Genomic DNA, 7,706 nt, shown 5'->3' on the forward strand with positions numbered 1-7,706 from the left:
CTGCAGGCGCGGCTCCGCAGGCACACGGGCCGTGAGGGAAGCGGGGCCGGGCCGGGCCCGCCCCTCCCCGCGACCGCTGCAGCACGGAAAGTGCGTGGCTATGAATATGCATATGTAAATATTCATGAGCCCCGCAAACAGAGGCTGCTATTGGCTGTGGCAGCGTGACATCAGCTCAGGCACCGGGCCCGCCTCGTGAATATGCAACGAACGTCCTCGCCCCCGATTAAACAGAGGCCGCCGTTGGCTGCTCCATCTGACGTCGCGCGCGCGCTGCCTCAGAAGGCCGGGCGGGCTGTTGGGGGGACCCTCCGTGAGGCGGCGCCGCCGCCACGAGTGGGGAGCGCTGGTGGCGGGCGCTGCCCCGGTGTTCCGCTGCTGATCCCTGTGCTCTGGGATCACCCTGCCTGAGCAGGGACGTGGGACCAGATGCCCACTGTGGTCCTTTCCAACCTGACTCCTGTTACAGCCGCTGGGGCTGGGAAGGTGACAAGCAACAAGTGCATAAAACGTGGGGAAAAGGGTATGAAAAACAGCCCCAGTGCCCGCAGCACCCCAAACCAGCAGCATTAGGAGGGTGTGTGGTGGCCTTAGTTTTTGTTTCCTCTTACTCTTGAACTTTGGGTCATCGCCTCAGCTACTGAAGCAATCCTATCTCCCCAAAGAGGCACCCAAACACTGCTCCTTGGGTGTTTCTGAAGGGAGTATCCTGGCTCACGGAGTGGCTTTCATCTTGGTTTTCCTAAAAACGTAGGGATAAGTGATGCCTGTATAACTCACACCAAAGTTACAAGGTGCTTATGTAGCTTGAGTTATAAGATATCAATATAGCCTAAATTGTGACTTCTTATATATATCAGTATAACCTGATATATCTATATAACCTGATACAAATATAACCTAAATAATGACTTTTTATATATCAATATAATGTGATACCTATATAACTTGAGTCATAGCTCTTTATACAATGTAATGGCTAATATATGGTGAACTAGTTGCTTAATGCTGAGTAGATAAAAAAGAAGATTATGATAAAACTTCCCAAGTGGATAGCTTTAGAGATAAAGAAGGATGGTACTAATGAAAAGTTGACAAGTGCAAAGCCAGTTAGCCACAAAACAAAGAATTTAGGGTGGTTAAGACCAGACAGACCATGGAACACCATGCCCCAAGGACAAAGTTGAAAAATTCAGATATGACAAAGACCCTAGAAGCCTTCATTAGAGACCCTCAACAACCCCTGAATTGGGAAGACACAAGCACAGTGCAAGAGAACTGCCTACTAACCATCAGATCATACCACATAAATTGGTTCTGGTGTGTATGTGATGATGTTATAGTGACATAGGACTCCCCTAAAGAGACACAGAGGTGTTAAAGTCCCCAAAAAAAGGGTATGAAAGTATAGAGTTCCTGAAAGAAGTCTGATGACTTTTCCTATTACTTTTGGCCTTGGAATTTTGAGTTTGATTGTTGTATGTGTTGTTTTGTGTATTTTGTATAAAATTAGTGTCTCTTTTCTGTGTGTGTGCTAACAACTGTTACTGCCTGCTGTGTGTCTGCTGAAAGTTCTCTCTGTCTGTGTTGGTGCCTTTACAGCTGTTACTGTTTGAGTGTTTGCCAGAAATTTTTACAGTTTGTTTTGCTAACAGTTTTAATCCATGTCCTACCCTGCTCCAACACCCTGTTTCATTCCTCCCATTTATAAGACCCCAATTCCTTGTTTCATGAGTGGAATATCATGTTGGTTCAGTGTCCCGTGGTTGTGGGACCCTTGGGTGCATAGTGAGTGTTTTAATTGTAAAAGAAAATATGAAAGTCTGTCACACCTCTGATATCCACTGCGCTGTGCATGGGGGGGCTGAGAGCTGATGAAAGTGAGATTTGTGTTCTTGCTGTAAAGTGCAATCATGAACAATTGAGGTTACATTGAAATTAGTAATTCCAGCAGTAAGGAAATAGTCAAAAAGAGCCCTTTAGAGTGTGTTTTGGCCCATTGGAGGGAGCTAGGAGCCGTTTCAGGAAGTAACCTAAAGAAAAGTGATTTATTAAAATATTGCAACCAATGGTAACCTCTTTATCAATTGGACGAGGGGAGGGGGAATAGCCTGTGAATGGTACTTTAAATAAAAATCCAATGTTACAAAGACTTGTATGAATAAGATTTTCATGTTCATTTTCTTTAGTTTTTTTGAGACTTCAAGAGCTTCTGGAAGAGTGAGTGAATGTACACCGTTCACAAAACTGTGACCACTAACTTTGTGTTCTCCCCTTTACATGTTTTTTCTTTCCAGGAACTCAACACTTATAATCTGAGAAATTGTCAGAGACTATGTCATATTTTCTTTAAATTTCACAAGGTAATGTTTTGTGTACTTGCACTTGGTGTGGGTTTTCCTGAGGATGTGTGACATTCTGCTGTACTTCTTTCTGGTGGAATAAGATTGAGGAATCATGCACTGCACAGTAGAGTGGGAGTGGAGAAGGAATATTCCCACTAGAAAGCACAGTTTTCCAGGGCTTAACATCTATTCTGTCTCAGGGCCAGAATTAGTACCAACACAAATTGTCTGTGCCAGAAGAACTATCATGGGTTGTAAATTCCAGGGGATGGAATGTTGGGAATACATCCCAAACAGGAATGGCTAAAGGGAGGTGGGCCTGCAGGGGCAGCTCAGATGAGACCTCCTTACAAGTGCACAAAGCAAGGTAAAGCCCAAGGACTTGGCAGCAACAAAATGTGAGTGGGCTGTTACTCCAAGAGGGAAAACAGTTCTCACAAATAAGTCAGGCTGATATTAGACTTTAAATTACAACTCTAGTGCTTTGGAAAAGGAGTAGTGGGTGATTGAGGTGTCTTCTTAATTTTTTTCATATTCTGTTCCATGGAAGGCATTTTTAAAAACAATTTGATTCAACATTTGTAAGTGGATGTAGTACAGCTTGTTAAACAGCCAGCAGTAATCTCCTGATATGTCTGGCTTAGAAATGACACTTGAGCTCATGCTTATTGATGACACTGAGAATTTGAGCTGCTTCATTATTGCTAATGAGGGTGGAAAGGTTAAATTTAGATCTAGAGTAAGCCTCTGGGAAGAAACTGGATGGGTTTCTTTAGTACATGTTCTATGACATCTATACAAGATTTTTTTTTTTGCGGGGAGGAGTGCATTTTGGGGTTTTTACTCCCTTTAAATACAATTTTCCTAATGTTTTATCTAGTTTCCATAAACTATTCAAAGCAGGAGAGATGGTGGTTTGGTTTTCACATAGTGTTCTTTTTCTCTCTGCTAGTATGTTCACAGAGCTTTTCAATGAAGGGAAAAGAATTTTAGACATGTCAATCCCAAAATCTTAAGATTGTCCTATAAATAACTTGCCTTCTGACTTGTGTGACTCAGACTCCTGTGATAAATACCAACAGCATGAATGGTGAATTTGGGATTTTTGTTGTCATGAGTTGAACATCTATTAGGTGCGAATGTGGAATCATAGCAAGATACTGCAAAGAATATTTTAGCTCATAAAGTGTACTGATTCTGAAAGTGAACAAAATGAGCGTGTTTGTACTGCTCCTTTGAATTGGTAGAAGTGAATTTGTGCAATTGTGTAAAGTATGAGGCATCTACTCTATCCTAGCAAAAGCTGACCACTCTGAGATTTGAAAAGTGCCTCGATTTTATCAATGCATTTCTACCAATCTGTTTATTATTATATTTTTAACTCCATTTCACAAATAAGGAAGCAGAATGAGACAAGACAGATGTTAAATCAAAACCATTGGACAGATCAGTGACAGATTTAGAAATAACCTTTTGACCAAGAAAGTCAGCAAGGAGGGTGTGATAAACAACTGTCTTTATACTTTGTGTAAGCCTTCTTTTGCTTGAGAATGTAGCAGCCTCTGTTCCTTGAGGACATAAAAACCTTTGTAATACACATTTGTAAACACATATTTGTAAGTCTGTTGCTCAGTTGCTTGTTTATCTGAAATCTGTACCTTACATAATATTCAGAAAATAAAGGAGAAGAGGACAGGAAAACAGGATAATAAGTAGGGAAAGAAGAAAAGAGGAGCAGCTGATCTTTAAAAAAGGTATGGGGATATCAGTACCATGTAAATGAGGACTGGGAGAGTGGTACATGGGTTTTACAGTCAGGAACATGCAGGTACTTACTAGAGTAAAGGAAATAATTCCTCATGGTTGGCCCTCAAGACAGCCATGGTCAGCACTTTGCATGACAGTTTTTACAGCTGATTTATTCAGAGAATCAAGTGTTCAGAAAAGTGATTGAGATAATCTGCAAAATGGATGCCTTATCATATCAAGGAACGCTTAAAAGATTTGTTTTGTTTAGACTGGGTAAATAAAGGCTAAGAAAAGATATGATTTCTGCTGAAAAAATCTGTCAGAGCAATGAACTACAGAGACCAGAGCAGTAAAATACTACATAAGCGAAAGGTCAATATTGGCAGAGTCACCAGGAGTCATGAATAAATTCAGGTAGAGAAGAAAAAGTGAGAGTCGGTGATGGGATTTTCTACAGCATCTTGAGGGTGGAATGAAAGATTTCTAGTGTTGTATGCAGCCTGTGCCCAGCTGAGTCTCAAATTGTGGCAGGATGGGTGGGTTACCTTGTCGAGGCATCCCTCTTTTGAAAGGTGTGAATCCAAGATGCTGTTCTGTTTTAGCCCATTACCACAGCAAGGGCTTCTGTCCTTAGCTTATTTTGAGAGAGCTGTGTAAACAATGTCCCATGGCTCAGAGGTAAATTTCCTGATGTGAAAAACTTCAAATATTTGAGAAATTTACTCACTTCTAAATGAAACAAAACTTCTACATTTTTTTAAAATCACAAGGCAGAAGGAAGTTTGACTCATTGAGAAAAGGTGAATGTGTGACTGCATAGGTTTTGCAGATATGGAGTGGGCAAATGCAGGGAGCTTGGCTGTAGTGTGCTTACTGCCTGCACCTGGCTGTTGTGTTTCTTAGAGAGGCTGGGTCTCAGTGCAGAGGGATCACAGCAGCACACCTTGCTCTCTGAATTGTGCTGGCTTTTGCTGTTTCATGTGAGCAGCCTGCTTTGGACAACCGAGCAAACCCAACTACCCTAGATGTGCATGGAGGCTGTGGAAGTGTTTTCAGGCCACTGGCAGTTTCCTAGGGAGTGAATTACCTTGCTGCTCTCCCTTGATAAATGGGGTTTAATAATTAATGTCCATCTAGAGGAGATGTTACTTCTCTAGCTTGTCTAAGCCTGGACAAGGAATTTGCTGACCCAGGTGTACATTAGAGACATAAGCTTCATTATTGCTAATGAACCAGTTAGAGAAATATTGCCAGGAGTGTCTGTTTTTTGCAAGAGATAATTAATTGGAAGTCTTGGTGTGTAGCTGCACAGTATAGTTTGTTTCCTGGATATTATGCATATGACACAAAGCTCAATTGGAGCCTCAATTTTGAAGTGTAGAAACCATAACTAGAAGGAAAACTGTTCTATCAGCTGCTACTACAAAGGGAGAACATTGAGTATTATTAACAGGTTGTTTGTCCTAATGGGGCAAGTATTATTTCAAATTTTATTTTCATTGTATGAAATTTGTGTTTCCTGTAGGCTATGGAAATGTCTTATCATATTCCAGATTCTTCTGGCAGTCTCCTTTACTTCCAGAAATGGTGGGGGAACAAACTTTATTTGGGTTTGTTTTTTTAAAAGGGTCAGATTGTAATTGATTTTCTGCCCCTGAACAGCCTTTGCCTAGAAAAGGCACTTGAAGAAATGGAAAGGACCTACTTACAGTGTAAGCAATGCCAGTTTAAAAGATGTTTAACAAAGCCAAAAGGAACACTTACAAGTTGCTGTCTTTTATTCAAGACTTTGTGGAACACTTTACTTTCAAGGATCCTTATAAGGATTTACTTGACTTTTAAAACAACTTAACAAGATTATGATGAGTAAGTAATGGTTCTGGAACAGGGCACCAGGTCAAACAGGTGAAATCCCCATTTGTTCTGGAATTTCTTTAGCACAAGTGGGCTTGTGTAAGTTCTGGGGATACACCACAGTCTCAGATATAAAGCCCTGGTAACTCTTCATTTCTCAGTGCTGTTATTTCCTCTCCTGTGAAGCACAAGCTCACTCATTTTTTAAAGTGTTCTCTAATAAAATACAGTGAGCTATCTTTCCCTAGTTCTTTGAAAATACTTTACAAAATCTTCTGTACATTTTTTGTAAGTTTAGACACAATGAACCTCAAGTAGTCTCATTCATAACATGCTGTATGTGCCTTAGCCTAGATGAAAGTGCAGCTTGGATGACTTTGATTTTATCAGCCTCATGGAAAAAGCAGTGTTTTTTGTGATGTGAAATGAGTGAGCTTTGATGATGGTGGCTTTGACAAACTAATCTTTCAAATTTTGACTGGATTTCAAGCTTGGTTGTTAGTCACTGTGGTGGGAAGAACTATATTTAATTTTTTCCTATGACATGAAGTGATGAGGAAATTGAATTTATTCTATTTTCATGATAAAACATGGTATATTTATCCCCATAAATAGTTCTGCATAACCCAGTGTCAGTGGTGACCTAGATTTCAACCCCCTATTTGTAATCATACTATGAAATTTTCTGTCTCTCTTTTTAAAAAGGATCTTTTCAATTTTCATCTCTCAAAATACAAGAATTTCTGGCTAAGAGTACACTCTTTATTCTTTATTTCAGTTGTATTTGAATCTTATCTTGATTTTAGTTTGCCATGTGTGCCAAGCAGAAGTCTGTGTTCACAAAACCAAGTCTGTGTGAGATTATGTAATATATGTGCTTCAAGTGCCTCCAAACAGAATTCAGTGTTCCTAAATCCAGCTGTGTGGTACAGTACTGACTCTGTTTTCTATCTTCTACAAGTCCTGAGTTCAGATTAGTGGAAGTTGGATTCCTTGCCTGTCACTGTGTTTTATCCAGAATGGAGCGCAATGTTGAAATTCTGAGATATTTGACCATATTTTTCCATGAAGTGGAGTCTGAGGAGAATTTTGCTGTGTAACTTGAGGCTTATGTCTGTCTTCTGTTAGAGCAGGTGTTTTGAATTATTTTTTTAAAAGATACTACCAGTTACTCTAAACCAAGCTCTCTTTCCTAACTACCATCTGTCACTGCAAAGGAAGGAAGGGACATCTCCTCTGGAATCAAGGTGAAGTAGGAGTAGGAGCCCAGCTCCTACTGCTCATTCCCACTGTCCTTCACAGTCTTTTATTGATTTGTTGGTGTCAAGGATAAGAATACTCAAACAATGAAAGTCATCATTCTGGATGTTAAAATGGATATGGACAATTCTCCTATCTAAGGGAGGATGGAAAAGGGAAGCATGACAACTTCATTCCAGGAATTGTCAAGTTTATATGTAGACCCTGAATCTCTGGGATGGTGGTAGAAATACTGATAGAGGGCTTCTGAGATAAGTGTTGGTAACAAAAGGACAGGTTTTTATTTTAACAATGTGTAAAGATCTCTTTGAATGGCTTTAACCTCTCGTCTTTTTAATTATTTTTTTTTTTAAGGAACAAGCAGTGAATGACAGTACTTGGGTTTCCTTCTTAAAAATCTGAATTTGTAGCATTTGGAGGAGAAGTTACTTGCTGTTCTGCAACAATTAATTCCGGAAAAGGGAGGTAATGATGAGTTGGATCTAAGGTTATTATGTC

Source organism: Fringilla coelebs (genome assembly GCF_963513975.1).
Source record: "Fringilla coelebs genome assembly, chromosome: 10".
NCBI classification, from domain to species: Eukaryota; Metazoa; Chordata; class Aves; order Passeriformes; family Fringillidae; genus Fringilla; species Fringilla coelebs.